Genomic DNA, 19,128 nt, shown 5'->3' with positions numbered 1-19,128 from the left:
TGCATTAGATACACGACACAAAGCCTGCCCCTTCCCGAGACACAAACTGGGGAATTATTCTCCTGTTGCAATAAGCTTCGGCCAACGGCATCGAGGGCATCTACAAGAGGCGGTGGCTCAAGAAAGCAGCCTCTATCCTCAAGGACCCCCACCACCCAGGCCATGCCCTCTTCACTATGCTACCATCGGGAAGGAGGTGCAGGAGCCTGAAGACGAGCACTCAATGGTACAGAAACAGCTTCTTCCCCCCCCGCCATCAGATTCCTGAATGGGCAATGAATCTCAGACTCTACCTCACTTTCTCTCATTTATTTTAAAAAAATGTAATTCATAGCAAGATTTTCCACAAAACGACGAATTTCGTGACATCTTCACGACAACAAATCCTGCTTCTGAAAATGCTTGGAGCAGGTTACACAGCATCTGTGGAGAAAGAAACAGTTCAAAACTCGGGGCCCAGGGCATTTCATCAAGAACGCTCGAATGTGATCTCAGCTGATCTGCCCCAGGCCCCATCCCTTCTGTGCTGTTTCTGATGACCCTCCAGGACTTGGTCCAAAAGCAGAGATGAACAGTCCACTGGACTCACACCTGCAGGGTATTCCACTCCACTTTATGGGCGGCATGGTTGACGTAAGAGATTAGCGCAATGCCAGCAATCGGAACCGGGGTTTGAATCCTGCGCCATCTGTAAGGAGTTTGTACGTTCTCTCCCTGTGCCTGCGTGGGTTTTCCCAGAGATGGGGCTACGCTTTCCTTGCACTGTTCAAACTGTACTGGGTGTGTAGGTTAATTGGGTAACATGGGCTTGTGGACTGAAAGGGCCTGTTACCATGCTGTATGTCTAAATTTTAAAATGTAATTTTTTTATTTTTATTTAAAATTTACAGTGAGCAATTCACCTTAGACTTGACTTTTAAAATTTAGACAGAATAGTAACAGGCCCTTCCGGCCAATGAGCCTGTGCTGTCCAATTAACCTACAACCCTCGGAACGTTTCGAAGGGTGGGAGAAAACCAGAGCCCCCGGGGGAGAATGTAAAAGCTCCTTACAGACAGCGCGGGCTTCGAACCCGGGTCCCAATCGCTGACACTGTAACAGCATTACGCTAACCGTGCCGCCCACTAACAGTTCAACCCCTCCCCGGAAGAAGATATGCAAGCTCCAGTCTTTGGCAGACTTGTCATTTATCTCCGCCCTCAAATAGACTTGTCTGGACAGCGCACAAATCAAAGCTTTACCCTGCATCGCAGAGCACTGGACAGTGAACCATTCCATTCACGGAGCTGCTGCTTTCACGTGAAACTGAGACACGAGAGCAAGTGAGCCAACATTTGGTTGAAGAGTTAAAGTCTGCAGAATCCGGGTCTGTAGTAAAAACTCAGCTGTTTACATTGTAAATTTTAAGTTTTAAAAAAATTTAGACATGCAACTGTAACAGGCCAATTTGGCCTTACGTGTCCGTGCTGCCAAATTTACATCCCATTAGCCTACGCTTTCGAAAGGTGGGAGGAAACCGAGAAAACCCACAAAGACTCAGGGAGAACTCAATCTCCTTACAGACAGCGCGGGATTTGAACCCAGAGCCCGATCGCCGTCGCGTTAACTGCTCCTCCCAACCGTGCTGCCTTTATTTGTTTACATGTCTGTCGTCTTGAACAGGTTTTTGCACTACCAACAAGTAGAAATTCTGCCTCGCCCACAGGAAAAAGAATCTCAGGGTTGTAGGTGATGTCATGTGCGTACCCTGACAGCAAATCGCAGTTCCTGGGCTAGACAGTTTAGTTCAGTGGCCTCTGTGTGAGTCAGGACAGAGGCAGCAGATTTTTGGCCAAGCTACTGGTTATGGAAGGTGCAGGGATGTTGGGGAACGGTCACGTTGATGGACAAGAGCACAGGATTTGGATAAACTCTGTGGAAACATCGTGCCAAGTATACCAAGCTTCAAGTTGGATACGAGCCAGGACTCTTACAACTTAAACCCCGTGCAATTTAAAGAGCAGACGAAACAGAACCGAAACTGCAGCAACTTTTCACACCACAGGCAAGCAGAGAACTTTCTTCTTTACACCGGAAAACCAGCAGGTGGAGGACAGCTCAGCCGAGAGCGCGCCTTGGATGTCGTGCATTGGGTGTAGAACCAGATTGCCACTCAACGTTGTGACACGGAATTGGGCAGAACGAATGCGCCTGCTCACAGTCAACTCGAGGCACCTCACTGCAGGCTTTGAATGAAGTACTTCTGTCAACGAATCCCTGATTTTGATCACCAGCTGTCATTACAGTGACAAGTCCCAGAGACCCACCAGAAAGCCACTGCTATTTTTTTTTTTTTTAATTTAAATTTGATTTGCCTGTCACGGGAAAGTTAAATTCTATCATTGCCACGATTAAATTAGATTAATTCAGACATGCAGCACGGAAACAGGCCTGTCTGGCCCATGCCACCTAAATGCACCCATGCAAATAAATTAACAACTCCGCTCGATTTTTGGAACGTGAGCCCACAATGGATTCAAACCCTGGCGCTACAAGAGCGTTGTGCCAATCGTGCGGCACCAGCTTGTGGTTACAAACTTTTTTTAATTCCAAATTTGGCAGCAAATGGCGATTATTTTTGGTGAGGTGCATGGCACACAAGCTCTTGGCTGTGTCTCAGCCCGCATGGACCAGAAACAATTCCTAGCATGTCAAGAGATACAAGGACACTTCTGCTGGTTACAAACAGCGATGGGGGCCACGGGCTTGAAAGACTGTAGAATTACCCAATCATATCCATTGATCCTTCAATGGGTATTATCATGACAAGCAGTCAACCAATAATTACAGACCAACTACCCCCCCCCAGCCTCCATTCCCAAATCCCGTCCGATGTTGAAGGCACTGGTGTCACCATCAGAAGGGGTGACGCCAAAATGATTACCTATAAATTTTTTATGCTGTGTTTTTTTTTAAATAAAAACATCCCTGTAGTTAGTTATAAAAAAAAACATTTTTTTGTAAGCCCAGCCGACATGCATCAATCTACCAACAAGGCTAAAACTTGATGCTCGTTTACTTTTTGAGCCTTCCACTGTGCTCTGGTCAGAGCCGTCATTATTACCCAACGACGCTTCGAATCACGTGGTTCCGTCTCCACGTGCCGTCAGCAAGCGCTGTTGTTTTTGTTGCTGCTGGTGTTTTTATAGTCGTTGCTTTTGTCAAATGTTCTGATGTTTTAGCTACAATATTGTGGTCATTAGTGTTTGTGAACCGAGATCAATATAGTTTTTGAGAATGAAGTAGTAATTAAAGGGAAAGGAGGGAAAAAAAATCAAAAAGGGTTCTGCTCAGTTACTAATAAAGTTGGAATTACTAATGTAAAGATTTTACAAAACAATTTTATTAGTATTCCTATACTCTTAAGAAATATTACATTTAAGTAATTTACAACTAGTGCCATTACATTCAGCGATGTACGGGAATTAACATTAGTGCAAAAGACATTACTAAGGAGTCTGTATGGTCTGGAACAGGAAGAGGTCCATGGGGAGGGGGGAGGGGTGATGTACCGGGTGACACCAACCTTAGTGACGCCACTGGTTTGAAGGATGACACTTCGATCGGAGCCACTAAGAGGGATGCATGCACTCCACCTGCTCTCCAAGTGCACAAGCTATTAATCTTCAACCATGTCCTTCTGAAGCCAACAAGCCGACTTGTCCCCTCAGGTCCCAGTCACTTCCCCCACCCCCCGAGAGAGAATTCTGAGAGGCGGCCACTGCTTGCAAGTTTCAGGCACAAGTTCACACATAGGCAGCGTTAATTGTATATACAAAAAAATCTCAAGGGGGGGGAGGGGGGCTCTACAATTCTCCCCAGCAAATTTAAGTAAAAGCCTTGTTTTCTTTGCATCTCACATAACATTTTTAATGTAGTTGGTAGAAGTATGGGGAAGAAACCAAAACTTGACTGCTTCACAGGGAAGGGCTGAGTCCATAGCAGAGAAAAAAAATTGGCAGTCCAAGAGAACAATAGACAAAATATAAACCAACTATAAGTTTAATATCGTCTCACCTGCTTAATCAATGTGAATATAGACGGTGGTGGGAGGGTGGAACGAGCTGCCATCTGAAGTGGTGAATGCGGGCCGAATTTTAATATTTAAGAAAAATTTGGACAGGTACATGGATGAGATGGGTATGGAGGGATATGGATTGGGTGCAGGTCAGTGGGACTAGGCAGATGAATAGTTCCGGACATACTAGAAGGGCCTGTTTTCTGTGCTGTGATGTCCTATGAATGAACAGTGGGTAACCAGGTAATAACATGTTTAATATTGCAGCGGTGTACACTTAAACCATTGGAGTCAGACATCACATTAGCACTCATTGCTAAAGAGAAGGAGCTCTGCACTGCCGGATCTCCCCTCCTCTAAACGATGCACTTGTCCGCTTTCTCACATGGAACACAAGTCCTTCCGTGCTATTTGTAAGAAGAAGCAGGGAAGTCGTCCTTCTAACCTGGGGCCAATATTTATCAACCGGCAACACCACTGGATGAAGCGAAGCTCACTGTGTACGGGGTCCAGCAGTGCAGCGGTCAGGGGGTGCGGCGAGCAGCCAAAGTTGTGGACGCACAGACTCACTCGCGCAAGCTGAAGGATCCAAGTTTTTAAAAAGCTGCTTTCAATGTTGCTGCCTTTATTTTGCTCTAACTTGCAGCTGTGATTGTTCATGATGTTCCCTTTGATTTGGGCATACTGTGGTAATCTAACTTATACGATCGTAGAAGGTGTATCGTATATATCCGCATGGCTGCAAACAAAAGAATTTCTTTGTACCACACAAATTGGAGCAGGAGTCGGCAATCCGGCCCGTCGAGCCCGTTCCGCCATTCAACGAGATCGTGGCTGATTTGACGATCAGCGACCTGCCTTATCCCCCATATCCTGCACTATGTAAAAATCTATCCCACCTTCTCTTAAATAGATTTACTGAGGCCGCCTCCACTGCTTCAACAGGCAGCGAATTCCACAGATTCACTGCCCTCTGGGAAAAGCAGTTCCTCCTCATCTCCGTCCTAAATCTACTTGAGGCTATGTCTCCTAGTTCTGGTCTCCACACACCCCCCACCTCCAATGGGAACAACCTCTCATAATGTTATAAGTTCCTATAAAAGATTCCCCTGTCATTCATCTAAATTCCAGACTGTAAACTCATCTCAGTGATTAGAAAACTACTGTGTAATATTGTACCTAATCCCACCAGCCACTTGATTCCTTCTGTTCAGGGGTGGGGGGAGGAAGCAGATAGGAACAGTCATTAAGAGTAGCCGCTGCCAACAGCTTCCTCGTCCAGGCGACAACTGTACTAACCATTGTTGCTGACATCACTTTGACTAAACATCAGGGGGGTAGCCAATTGGCTCTGCCACCCTTTGGCAAGTTCGATTGCCAGAGAAACAATGAGGAAAGTCGGCTGCATTCCTGGAATACATTCCAGCAAAGAAGGTGGCCGAGCTGTGGACAGGATTGAAAGATGCAAGTCTGTGACGCTGTGATCGTAGCAAAAAACATACTGGAGGAACTCAGCCGGTCTCGCAGCGTCCACAGGAGGTAAAGATACATCACCGACGTTTCAGGCCAGAGCCCTCAGAACCGTAGACCCATAGAACATTACCGCACAGACACAGGCCCTCTCAGTCTGTGCCAAACCATTTTTTTCCTGCCTAGTCCCACTGACCTCCACCCAGTCCATTCCCCTCCCATCCACATAACTGTCAAAATGCTTCTTAAACGTTATAAAAGTGTTAATTTTGATAAGAGGACAGGTGAGAATTGATTTTTGCTCTGTGAAAGGAAACAGAGGGAAAGGGGGAGAGAGAGGAAGACGGAACTAGAGGAAAAGAGATGGGGGGGGGGTTTTAAATGGAAACCAGAGAAGTCGATGATATTTTGCGGTGGTCTCAGTCTGCCCGTCCACGACACAGCAGCAAGGGAACGGGACAGGGAATCGAAATGGGTGGGCAGCGGGAGGGCAGGGTCAGCGTAGGGATTTGTAAGCGGCTGAGACGCTCCACTTGGGTTTAAACACAAAGTGGAGGCACTGGGTAAATGACCACAGTCAGCCAGCCCTTCCAGGGGGGAAGGGAGTTAACAACCCTGACAGCAGATTCGTTAATTTAAAGGTTAGGCCTGTGACAAAGGACCAAGTTCCCTTCTCTGGGCCAAGAAATTCAATGAGATTTATCCAGCTGCATCACCCAACGGATGTTTCTCAAGAACCTAGCTGATTCTTACGTGTCAAGTACAATTAATTTTTGTCCACTTACATTGCCTGGCTACAAATATTAAATAGGGAGTACCTGTCCCCACGGTGACACCCAGACCAGTTACTGAATTATACAGAGAGCGGTGGTCGCAGCTTTAGAAACTCACTCCACACAGCTAATTAGCGGCCAGAGGTTACAATGCGACAGCTGACGCGAGAAAAATTCAGTAGGAAATGTTCACTCAGAAATCGGAGGCTGGGCAGGCAAGAAAATAATGGCCAGGCATGGATAGAATGTGTTCCTCAACCCCCCCCCCCCCCCTCTCCACACAGGGCATCGCATCGAAACTGCAACAAAGTGTGAGCTCACCTCTATTGAAAAAGCCACGATTTCACTTGCCTCGAGAACAAGGATGCCCGCGTGCACGACTGCTAGGTTTCTTGCATTTGAACTGGAGTCATTCTAGTTAGAGAATACTTTTCAGAAAATACATTCTTGCCTGCAAAACTCTTCATTGCACCCAGAGATTAAGTTCATCTGTCTTATGAGGCAAGGTTAGCGGAGCTGGGGCTTTTTGGAGGAAAGGAGGATAGGAGGAGACTTGCTAGAGGTCTACAAGATTCTGAGAGGCACAGATAAGGTGGACAGTCAGTGGCTTTCTCTCAGGCTGGGAGTAGCAAACACCAGAGGACATCTGAAAATGAAGGGAGGAAAGTTTAGGAGAGACATCAGGGGTAGGTTTCCTCCTACCTCCCCCTCCCCCACAAACAAAGAGTTGTGGGGGCCTGGAATGCCTTGCCAGGGGTGGTGGTGTAGGCTGGAACAATAGGGGGATGCAAGAGTCTCCCAGACTGATGCATGGCTGAAAGAAAAATCAGAATTTGTCGTGAATACGTCGCAAAATTCGTTGCTTTGCGCCAGCATTGGAATATATAAACCACCCTACAAACAAAGTCAGGCAGCGTCTGTGGTTCAGGGATCTGACGGTGGAGGGGAGAAGCTGTTCTCGTGTCGATGTGTGATTGATCATCGTCAGGCTCCTGGACCTATTTTCCCCCCAGAGGTGCAGAGCTGTCGGAGCTCACCTGGGGGGGCCGCTCCAGGCACCCACTTGTCGCTGTTTTCGATGAGCTCCAAAAATTAGCACTGCACCCCTGCCTTTTTCCTCCCCGATGGTAGCAGGGTGAGGAAGGCATGGCCTGGGTGGTGGTCCTTGAGGATAGAGGCTGCTTTCTTAAGATCCCACCTCACGTAGACGTCCTTGATGGAGTGATGCCTGGTGCCCGTGATGTCGCAGGCTGAGTCAACAACCCTCTGGACTTTTTCCCCATAGAGGGTTCTGAGGGTAGGGAGGGTTTAGTTTTTTTTGGTAGGAACAAGGGCCAAAGAGCCCAAGGGCCTGTACTGTGTCGTAGCGTTCTATATTCCATATTTAATCATCACATATCCTCTGACCTCTCTAACGGCCAAAAAGCTTCTCCCTATTAAATGCTAATATTTTCTTTTAAGTGTTATTGTTTAAAATTTGTTCCCTTCAGAGAAATGCAACTAATAATGCAGCATGCCCCACATCTTTTGACAACTGCTTTAAATCCAAATGTCCTGGTTCCCATCGTTAAACCCTCTACAAAACTTTGAATCCCTCTTATATCTTCTCAATTTCCACTGCAAGGGAAATAAATCTCTGGCCTCTCCTCATTATTTATCTTTCATTTTAAAATAAAAAAGGCCAAGGGTGAATTTCCTCTGTTTAAACTCTGGCTGAGAAAGCAGACGATATGGGAACCAGCGCAGCACTCTGTTCTGGGAACAGAGCACAGCTCTCAGCTCCCGAGCGACGGGTGACAACGCCTCTTCAAACAGAATCTGCACAAATAAGTCTTCAACTTTATACAAAGGAAAAAGTGAGTCGGTGGAAAGGAAAAAGCAAAGCTCCACACCCTCAGTGGCCAAGGTTCCCAGAGCAGAAGGCCGTACCTGGAGCCAATTAACCCCAGTCGTCAGCTTGACAGAGCAGAGCAACCAGCCATGTTAAGGTCAACAGCAGCAAATTTGAGAGCAGACAGGTACAGTAACCTGAGATCGAATGGTACAGAAGCAGCTTCATCCCCTCTGCCATTAGATTTCTGATTGGACACTGCCTCGCTCTACTTTTTATGTAATTTATAATAATACTTGCACTGATGCCAGCCTCAAAATTTTGGGACATGTTAAATTCTGAGCCACCCCTTGGCAGAAACTGCCTGAAAAGCCTCTTACAGTCAGAAAAGGAAAGCAAAAGCGAGTACCCAAGTGTCCGTGGATTCACCGCCAGCGTTTCTGAAGCCCCTGCAGCCACACAGAGTCCACATCATCGGCAACCCGAGATCAGAGCCTCTGATACCATATCAGGACACTTCGGTGCCGCCCGCCCATCCGCCCGCCACCTGGTGGGAACTCCCTTGGCTGCAGTTGTCCGCAGTCCACGTGGGTGCCTTGCCTCAAGTCTCCAACAGCCCAGTCACCGCCCGTGTGCTTCTTCAATCACGGAATACCCGAGACAGTCACTGCAGGGCTCAGGGACTGATCCACGGAGCCAAAGGTGGCATTCGATACGATGCAGGACAGAAGTAGGCTAGCCCCAGCATCAGCATTCGGCTCACCACATCTGCCCAGAGGACGACGCCAACACAAAATGATCCCATCTGCCTACGCAAGATTTACGTTTAAATTTAGACATATAGCACAGTAACAGTCCATTTCCACCCACGAGCCCGTGTCGCCCAAGTGACCTACAAACCCCTGGTACGTTTTGAATGGTGGGAGGAAAATGGAGCCCTGGGGAAAAATCCATGCAGACTTGGTGAGAACATACAAGCTTGTTACAGAGAGCCCAGGATTTGAACCCCCGTTCTGATCGCTAGCGCTGCAAAGGTGTTGTGCTAACCGCTACACCATCTCAAGATCTGTCTCTTTCCATTTCCCGTCCATTTGCTCCAAATGGTCACATCTGCTTCTACTACCCTCCTGTACCACGTTAGGGGCATCTAATATTCTTGAACTTCAAATACGGTACAAAATAATATTGGGTTTAACCTTTCTTTGCTGATCGTTTTTGCACATCGAAAATATAATGATAATCCTTCGTAGGTAAACAAATATTCTAATTTTATATAGAATCTAATTGGGCAAAGGTGGAGAAGAGCAAAATTGGGTTTTCTCTGACCCAGGGTCGGCACCAAGGTGGGGGCATCCACAAGCATTGACACCCCCCCATACAGTCATGGCCAATGCTCGGCGTCAGACCCGCCCCTCCCAGGTAAATAGTGTCTAGCTTGATGCACGTCAGCGACTCTCCATCCGCCCCCGTCACAAGTGAGCGTAAAGCATCAGTTGCATCTAATAACACGATGCAATAAAAGCATCATCCTCGTCAGGTAGGTTCCAGCATCCAATAGCACCCCCCCCCCCACCCCCGCTGAGTTCGTGTGCCCCCTCCCCCAACACATTAACATTCATTCTGGCGGCGACCCTGCTCCGACCTTAGGGTTCGACGGAAAAGGCCAACGCTCACAACTAATCGTTCCTTTTAAACACGCTCCGGATAATTCTCTGCTCTTGTATTGCACAACCACCACTTTTCATGAATAATTCTTTCACATCTGAGTGGTGGCAAGTTTATTACCTGCTGGAGGTGTCACATTTGGCAAGAGCCAAGCCTGGCAAATTTCTATAGAGGTGTCCGACTGCATCACAGTCTGGTCTGGGGACACCAATACCCCTGAGCGTAAAGCCCTCCGAAAGGTAGTGAACACAGCCCAGGACATCACAGGCGAAACCCTTCCCACCATCGAGAATATCTACAGGGAACGCTGCCGTCGGAGAGCATCAAGGATCCACATAAGCCAGCACATGGTCTGTTCTCACTGCTACCGTCAGGAAAGAGGCATCAGTGCCGCAAGACTCGCACCAATAGCTGCTCCCCCTCCACCATCAGACTTTCCAACAACAAACTCAATCAGAGACTCATTTAAGGTTATGGGCTGGGCACGGGTCAATGGGACTAGGAGGGAGAAGGTGTTCGGCCTGGACTAGAAGGGTCAAACTGGCCTGTTGCTGTGCTGTAATGCTATATGGTTATATATTTTAAGGATTCTTACTTTTGGTCTTTATTGATATTTTTGTCCTCTTTATATTGCAGTCAGTTTGTTTACATGTGTACGTCGAGTCAGTTCTTTCCTCCCCCACCCCCGCCAATAAGTGGAAATCCAGGAGAAAGAATCTCAGGGTCCTAGGTGATGTACGTACTCTGACAATAGATCGGAAATCTAATTCAAGTTCATTCCTGTAGGCACTTCAGCACAAGGAACTTCAGGGCAGCGTGGTTAGTGCAATGCTGTTACAGCTCCAGCGACCAGCGTTCAAATCCAGCGCTGTCTGAAAGGAGTTTGAACAATCTCCCCATGTCTGTGTGGAATTCCTCCAGGCACTCCAGTTTATACCAACCTTTCAGAAACGTATGAGGGTTGTAGGTCAATTGGGCGACACGGCCTGCAACGGTGCTGAATGTCCAAATTTAAATTTCGCTTTGCAGGATGTGGGTGTCCCCAGCATTGAGCAGGGCAACTACAGTATATACCCTGATATCCAGCATCTATGGATACTGGATAAATGCATTTTCCGGTTGCTTGAGATTGATGAACTAATGGCAAGGCACGCCAATTTTAAGCGTCTTTTTTAATCTATTTATTTTTCCTCAATTTTTATGCCAGTTGCTTGAATTCCAGATACCAGAGGTTTTACTGTATATAATTTGTTAATTACATCAGTAAATTAGTCTTTGCAGCGTTGCCACGCACCACAGGTTGAGACGTACTGTTGGAACATATTAAATGCAGTAGCCAATTTCTGCAAGGCAAGCTCACACAAATAGTAACTAGCCCACACTCAGGCAGTCTAGATTTGTTTTAGCAGAGCGTTTAATACCGGCTAGGGAGTACTCCCCCGTTTGTCCACAAGAGGCGGCCGCCCACAAGGTGATAGATCCAGAGCACAGGCATCTCTTGGAACCATGCCAGAAGATTGCCCAGGATTAACACCCGGGTGCACAAGTTGATCATCTGCATGCAGGGGTTCGGCAGGACACAAACACTTGTGAAAATACTGTGGGGTGGGATTGTGGTGATCTTGCCTAGAACCTTGCCATCTTCTCAGCGCTCTCATGACAAACACAGCGGACGGTGCAACCGTTCAGGCACACTGGAACCGTCACTGCAAAGAGATCACAGCCACACCTTTGTGCGAATTTCATGGACTGGGTTAACCGTGGGTGACAAGCCTCGTAACTCATACTGGTGCAGCTTAATGTCACTTGGTGACATATTACTGCACACTCCAGCCTCTAACGTATTCGGTGTGTGCAGCTTGCCTCAGCAGGTGCCTGACAAAACATAGCAAGCATTCCGAACTCTGGGGAGCCCACAGTTGCTCAAGCGCAGCAAGTTTATTGTCCTCTGATTGAACAAGTACAACCTGACGAAACAACGCTCTCCAGTTCTCGGTGCAAAATGTGCAGACACACAACCAGACGCAACACACATCTTTACAATCATAAATAGGAGTCTCGGATAGTAAGCTGTAAGCAGTTCCTTTTGGTCGTTCAGCGTTCGCATTGCCTGTGCAGTTCCTCAGCCTGGTGGGTGCTGGCTCGGATCCTCCTGTATCTCCTTCCCGACGGGAGCAGCTGAAAGATGCCGTGTGCAGGGTGGAAGGGGCCCTCAATTACTTTGCGCGGCCTCTTCAGACCAGCAGGTTGGTGAGCAAGGAAATTGCGAGCATTTGAGACTCTCCACGGTGGTGGGTGAGTGGGTGTGGCAGGAAGCCTCTTGGTCCCAGAGTCAACTCCCTTCCTCCACAATACTCAATGACTAGATCTTACAGAAAGCTGTGGGTACCTGGAATACCTTGCCTGGGATGTTGGTGGAGGCTGAAACACTGGGGACGTGCAAGAGACTCAGACAGGCACATGGATGAAAGAAAGAGGGTTACGGGGTGGGAAGGGTTTAACACTTTTCTCCCCCAAAGGAATATATGGGTTGGCACAACATTGAGGGCCAAAGGGTCTGTACTGTGCTGTATCATTCTATGCTTCATGCAGTGAAACATCAGAGCCAGCGCCACAAGGCTGAGGAACAGCTTCTTCCCATGGGCAGTGAGAACGCTGAACGACCAAAGGAATGGCTCACATTTACCCTCCGAGACTCTCACATTCATGAAACCATATTTATTTATTTGCATAGATGAATTCTTGTCCTGCATATGCATCATCTGTCTGGATGTTTTGCACAGAGGGCCAGAGATGACAGTTTCGTTGGGTTGTACTTATGCAAACGGGTGACAATCAACTGGACTTGATCAGGATAATTTGTTCATAGAAGAGAAAAACAGAACTGCAGTTGCTGGAAGCCTGAGGGAAATAAAGAGAAGCTGGAGGTCAGACAACATCCAGAGAGAAATGGCTCACGTTTCGGGTCAGGACCCTCGTTTCAAGGCCCAACAAGCAGCTACTCAGCTCACTGAGCCTAGGCCAGCTTGCTAAAGGAGTGACCTGGTGGATCCATTCCACAGCTCTTATTGCAAAGGACTGAAGTGCCTCAATTCTGTTCACCGTGCTCGCACTTAGACATAATGTAGCAGAGTCTGGAGGGAGTTAAAGTGACATGCGACAGGAAAGCAGGAAAGACACTGCCAGGGTTTGTGTATGTGTTTTTAAGATTCCGGAGTTCACCAAAAACAGCGACGTGGAGTAACTGGAGCTGCTTCATGAGGTACCTACCTGGAGCAGCCCCGAGGTGCCAGAGCAGCGTTCTGGTGAGCAGCCCTAGGCACTGCTCCGAATGGCTCAAAACAGAGCGAGACCGGGGAGCAGGTTAGCGCAGAGTACGAGAATGCTTTCCCCAAACTTTTCCATCTGTACGACCTCCGCTCCAGCCACCACCCCACCTCCCCTCAAGCAAAAAGGGAGCATTTTGAGGGACCCAAAACAAACACAAGGTGGCTCAAAACTTTTTTTTTTTTTGAAATGCAGCATTTTATAGAAATTAAAACCTGGAACTGCGTTTGAGAGCCCCTCTCTCACCAGGAACCAGCCCACGACAGTCTGAGCTGCTCTCCAGTACAGAGGAAGTGCCGCTTGTCGTAAACAAATGCTCACCTGCTCTCTCAGGAGGTTATCCCCTTGGTCGGGGGGAGGATCGATCATTATTTATACCATCAATCTAAAAAAAGTCAGACTATCTGGTCATCAACTTTGGAGTCACGTGGGCTCTTCCTGGGGACAACTTGATGACCGTGTGTAGACTTCTGACCATTACTTCCCATTCATTGGTAATAAAGCAAACAATAATTCAATTGGTAAGATGACAGGTCAGTGTATGGGTTGGTGCAACATTGGTGTCCGGGATTTAAATCCCACACTGTCTGTATGGAGTTTGTACATTCTCCCGATGTCTGTGTGGGTTTCCTCCCACCTTTCAAAATGTACCAGAGGTTATAGGTCAATTGGGCAGCACTGGTTTGTGGGCCAAAAGAGCCTGTTACCATGCTGCATGTCTAAAATTTAATATATTAAAGAACTTAGAGACGACTGTGGGGTACATACAGGGCAACTGTCAGCAGTGTTTATTCTACCTCGTCCAACCCCCTTCCCAAATTGCTTCCAAATCCATTAGCAGGCACGGTGTCCACAATCCAGTTAATGGAAAGTGACCAGGTCTTTGTTCTCTGTGGACATCAGAGAGCAAGAGCTCCCCGTCGAGGGGGTAGTGCAGGAAGCAGCCAGCTGGTTCAGCTCTTCTCCAAACTCCCTGCCTGTGGGCTGCCAGAGTGACGCAGAGCTCAGACCACAGCCAGTTCAACTCAGCATGCAAATGCAATGCTGGCATTTGTATCCAGAATAGAGAGCTCGACCAGGGATGTGGTGTTGAGGCACTGGTGAGACCTTCCTTAGAGTACCGTGAACAGTTTTGGGCTCCTAAATTAAGAAAAGGGGGCTGACGGAGAGTTAAAAGGAGGTTCACTGGGATAGTTCCAGGAATGAAAGGATTATCACACAAGGAGCATTTGACAGCTCTTGGCTTGTACTCATTGGAATTTAGGAGAATTGTGGTGGGGGGGTGGGGGGAGATACCTCACTGAAACATTTCGAATGTTGAAAGGCGCGGACAAAGTAGATGGTTTTCCCACAGTGGGAGAGTCCAGGACAAGAGAGCACAAGTTCAGGATTGAAGGGCGTCCGCCTGGAACAGAGATGCAGAGGGATTTCTTCAGCCAGAGGGTGGTAAATCTGTTGAACTTGTTGTGGAGGCTATGTAACTGGGTGTATTGAAGTCAGACTGGTGGGTTCTTGATGAGCCAAGGAACCCAAGGTTATGAGGAGAAGGCTGGGCAGTGGGGAAATGGATCAGCTCATGTTTAAATGGTGGGGCAGACTCCATGGGATGAAGAGCCTATTTCTGCTCTCATGTCTTATGGCTTTCACATCAACCCCCCCCCCCACCAAAATCTCAACACCAGCAGTAGCCAGCGTTTCTAGCCTTGATCAAAGCTTTTCTTAATGTTCCATTCATTTTTTAACAGCTTAAACTCTTCAAATAAATCAATTATTGAAATATATGAACCAGATTTAATTCTCACAGATTATGAACGCTGCTTATTAAAAAAAAACAGGTCAATAAACCTTTTGGCAGATTGTTCCTGTCAAGGGTCACCAAGCTTGCAATGGCCACCAGCTACCACATAGTGGGATTCCTTTGCTTGCCGCTCACACCCACTGTAAGGTCCTGTTGCAACAGTACAGCCCTGAGCCCCATTTAGCCCCGGCACCATAACTGGCAGAGTCTTTGCTTGACACAGTGACCACCCTCAACAACTCTGTAGTGGAGAGAGTGAACAGCACCACGTTCCTTGGAGTTCATTTAACTAGTGACCTAGCGTGAATGCACAGCGTCACCTCACTTGTCAGGAAGGTGCAACAGCGACTGCCCTTCCTGAGAAGACTGAAGCGGCAAAGGCTAACGGCTGCCATCGTGTCAACCTTCTACATCCTGGCCGGCTGCATCACAGTGGGGTACAGTTGTTGCAGTGAAATGGATCAGAGGTCAATCCACAGGACCCCAAGAGAGAAAGGATCACTGGAGTCTTTCTCCTGCCCCCTTTCCAATCAACGTGATCTACCAGGATCGTTGTCTGAAGATGGAGTGCAAAAATCACTGAGGATCCCTTCCACCTCCGCATCTTTCAGCCGCTCCCGTCGGGGAAGAGATCCAGGAGTATTCCAGCCAGCGCCACCAGCTGAGGAACAGCTTCTTCCCGCTGAAGAAGCGAAGAACTGCTCACCCTAATCATCATATTCATGAAACTTAGCATACATATAGACAAACAATACATATGCAGGATATGTGCCTGCAGGCTTTTTTCCCCCACCAAGGACCAGAGAACTCTGTTTCATTGGGTTGTACTTGTGCAAACAGGTGACAAACTTGACAGTTTTCATTGATGGAGTACCTTCAGCAAAGCCCATTAACAACTGCAAGCCAGCGTGGTCAAGAGATGTTAAGGCAAGGGATGGAGGGCTGGGTACACACAGGTCTCAGAGCATGGCGAACCTCCAACCTGCATTTCTGGAGGAGACCATTTTTTTTGACAGAATGATCAGAAAATTGGCACCAAAAAAAAAAAACCACACACACAAGACTTCTTACATTGAACAGGCCTGATGGGTTCAAGTTGCCTACTTCCATTTGCTGGCATTTAGTTGGAAAAAGGATCCCTGATTTGGCAGTAGAGGAGGAGAAAACAGAGGACATTTCAAGGAAAGGTGGAGCAAGATGACAAGAGAGGGAGGAGTTTGGAGAGTGAGTGTCACAGCACTTTGAACCCAGGAAGCACAGCTGACAAGGTTCGAGCAACTAAACCCCCGGAAGATCAAGCAGCCAGAATTGGAGGCACACGGACCTTAGTAGGCCAGAGGAGGTTACAGAGATCAGGATCATCTCTGGGCGACAGTAAGCGCAGCACTGTTACGGGACAAGCGGTCAGGATCGGGGTTCGACTCCCATGCCGTCCGTAAGGAGTTGGTGCATTCTCCCTGTTTCTGCATGGGGTTTTCCCCAAGGGCTTCGGTCTCCTCCCACCGTTCGAAATGTACCAGGGGTGCAGGTTAACTGGGCAGCACGAGCTTGTGGGGAAAAATGGCCTGTTACTGTGCTCTACGTCTAAATTTTTTTAAAATTTATTGTCATGAACAAGTCACAAAATTTGATGTTTTGTGGCAGCGTCACAGGGCAAACGTTCACATAAACCAACTTACAAGATAAATGTAAATATAGTGGACAAAGAGTCAAACTGAGGCAGTGCTTGGGGTTCTGGGGGTCCTTGAGGATAGAGGCTGCTTTCTTAAGACACCCCTTCTTGGAGACATCCTCGATGGAGTGAAGTCTGGTGCCCGTGATGTCGTAGGCCGAGTTAACAGCCCTCTGGAGTTTTTTTTTTCTCCTTGTGATGCAACTGGCAAGAATGCTCTCCACACCTGTAGAAACTTTTGAGATTCTCCGCTGACATACCGAATCTCCTCAAACACCTCACAGAGATGGGGAGGGGCCAGGAGCGAGAGAGATTCGAGTGCTGCCAGACTGATCGATGGGCGAGTACAACTCTGTACAACACAAGAGGCAACCATTTGGTGTGTTGTGGCCGCACTTTGGGAGTGCTACCCAATTAGTCCAACTCTCCGACACCGACGGTCACTGCCATTTCTGACATGCAGCTTTAGAGGGAATTGCTTACAAGAGATCTTGACACCTCACTCAAAAAAAAAATTTCCCCCTCACCTCTCTTTTAATTAATTTACCAATGAAATCACTGGTTACTGACTCCTGCTGGAACAGAAACACCTTTTTGTGTCTCACGATAGGGCCTAGACTTGAAACATTAACTGGTTCCTGATCCTTCGGCCTGGGAGTGTTTCCGCTACGTCCTGCTCCTCTTATTAAACCCTTCCTAACAATTTAGTTAAAAATACTGCTACAGATAGCAGGTCAAACAGTGGACTTTATGCAACGTTTCGGGCCATCAAGGTACAAGCAAAATGTAGGCAGGTGCCTGAAGAAAATGGTGGGGGAGGAGCACAGGTGGATCAGGGAGGGAGGGTGGGCACACCAGCCAACTGGAGGAGGGGTGAATGGCTCTGTGAGTTGAGAGCTGGAGGAAAGAGAGGGATGGGGACTGGGAAGGAGAGTGGGCTAGCAGAACCAATGCCTTGCGGTTGGAGAGTGGCCAGACGGCAAATTAGGGGCGGCTCCTCCAATTTCCAGGAACACAAAGCTGGAGAAACTCAGCAGGTCAGACATCTCGCAAAGATACAGAACCAATGTTTCAAGTTTGAGGTACCTTGGTGAAGGGCTCAAGCCCAAAATATTGGCTCTGTACCTTTATCTTTGCGCTGTTTGACCTGCTGAGTTTCTCCAGCATTTGTGCTTTTACTCCAACCACTTTCGTGCCTTACACAATTTAGACTCTCTTCTCCTCTGCCACAAGCCAACAGCAGGCAAACCATGGGCGTGCATCTGATCTGCACTGCCGGGGCAGTGTTCTTGAAAGAGAACAGGCTCGACTGGTCAGATGGGCTACTGCTCCTATTCGTGGCGCTGTCCTCAAGGATTGCATCTGTATAGCCCCTTTCAACCCCAGCTTACCCCCCCCCCATTGGAGTCACCTCGATGAAGAGTCAGGGCGCAGACCTGACCGCTGCCTCCACCCGCGGACCTGTCGCACTCGCTGCCCATCGGGGTGTCAAACGCTCAGGGGCATTTCACACCTACTAAGTCAGGAAAACTAGCCTTTCATCCAACACCCTCTTTTTAAAGAAAAACATTCTCCGCCCTTTACAAACTTCCACAAAGAATGTTAAACAGCCAGTGCATGGAATTCGTATGTGCATACACATTTTAAACATACTCTTCAAGCAACCGGGCGCTGCCACAGACATGGTAAAAGTTAAAGCCTGGGTGGACGAACCTCCTCGTTCTGCCACATATGATTAACACCCCCCCCCCCCCCCCTTTTGAAGGTTCCAATGGCTCAGAAACCTCGGGGTAGGGAGAAACACTGTTAAAGAAGGGTCCCACAATGGTCATCCTCCGGCGACCCTCTCACCCAGCCAGCCTGAACCCCGGCTGGCTTCCCTTCAAATCTCAGCATCGCAGTCGGGGAGGGGATGCCAGAGCCCGAGCCCAAGGCAGGGGACGGGGCTGCCGCACAATGGCACTGAAACCCCGGCGGGGCCAGCTGCGAGCACCTCTTTGTAGATTTCACAAGGAGACCGACCCCCACCACTACCCAAGAAAGAGACTTACTGGCGGTGCCCCCGAGGCTCCGAATCCCTGCCGCAAATATCCACAAAGCCCAGTGTGAGGGTTGCTCCGCTACCCACCCTCGGAGCGCGTTCGGCAGATGATTTAGTGCTTCTCCCTCTTTGATAGATCCTCCGCCACTCTGCAACACTAGGTCGCTACAGTCAGCACAAGTTACAATGTAGCGCGCAGGCGCCCCGCTCCAATCTTTCATCGCCCCTGCACCGAAGCCCCGCCCCCTCCCCTCCGCCATTGGCCACCCACTCGCTACATAGGTTGATGGTCCCCATTGGCTGCCTCTCACGCCCATCGCACCGAGACGAGGAGTTAACCCACTCTTGCCCCAGTGTCGAGTCAACGCGTTCACCTCGTGATTGGGAGGATGTGGATGCCATGGACAGGGGGGCGGGGGAGGTTGATGAAGGGCTCAAGCCCGAAACGACAGAATTCGGATTTATTGTCAGGAACATGTGTTGCTGGGCCCCCA

The 19,128-nt window shown here is 48.4% G+C and overlaps 1 protein-coding gene across 1 annotated transcript in view; it reads right to left on the bottom strand.

Annotated features, from left to right (window-relative positions):
• Positions 1-18,804, bottom strand: part of numbl (NUMB like endocytic adaptor protein) — a 111,822-nt gene extending 93,018 nt beyond the window's left edge. The window contains 1 exon segment of the mRNA XM_069909827.1: positions 18,645-18,804. The gene's annotated coding sequence lies outside the window, so the exon portion shown is untranslated.
• Between the last annotated feature and the right edge of the window lie 324 nt (positions 18,805-19,128).

This window comes from Narcine bancroftii, chromosome 13, assembly GCF_036971445.1.
Source record: "Narcine bancroftii isolate sNarBan1 chromosome 13, sNarBan1.hap1, whole genome shotgun sequence".
In the NCBI taxonomy this organism is placed as follows: domain Eukaryota; kingdom Metazoa; phylum Chordata; class Chondrichthyes; order Torpediniformes; family Narcinidae; genus Narcine; species Narcine bancroftii.
This window is presented reverse-complemented; position numbering and strand designations above follow the sequence as displayed.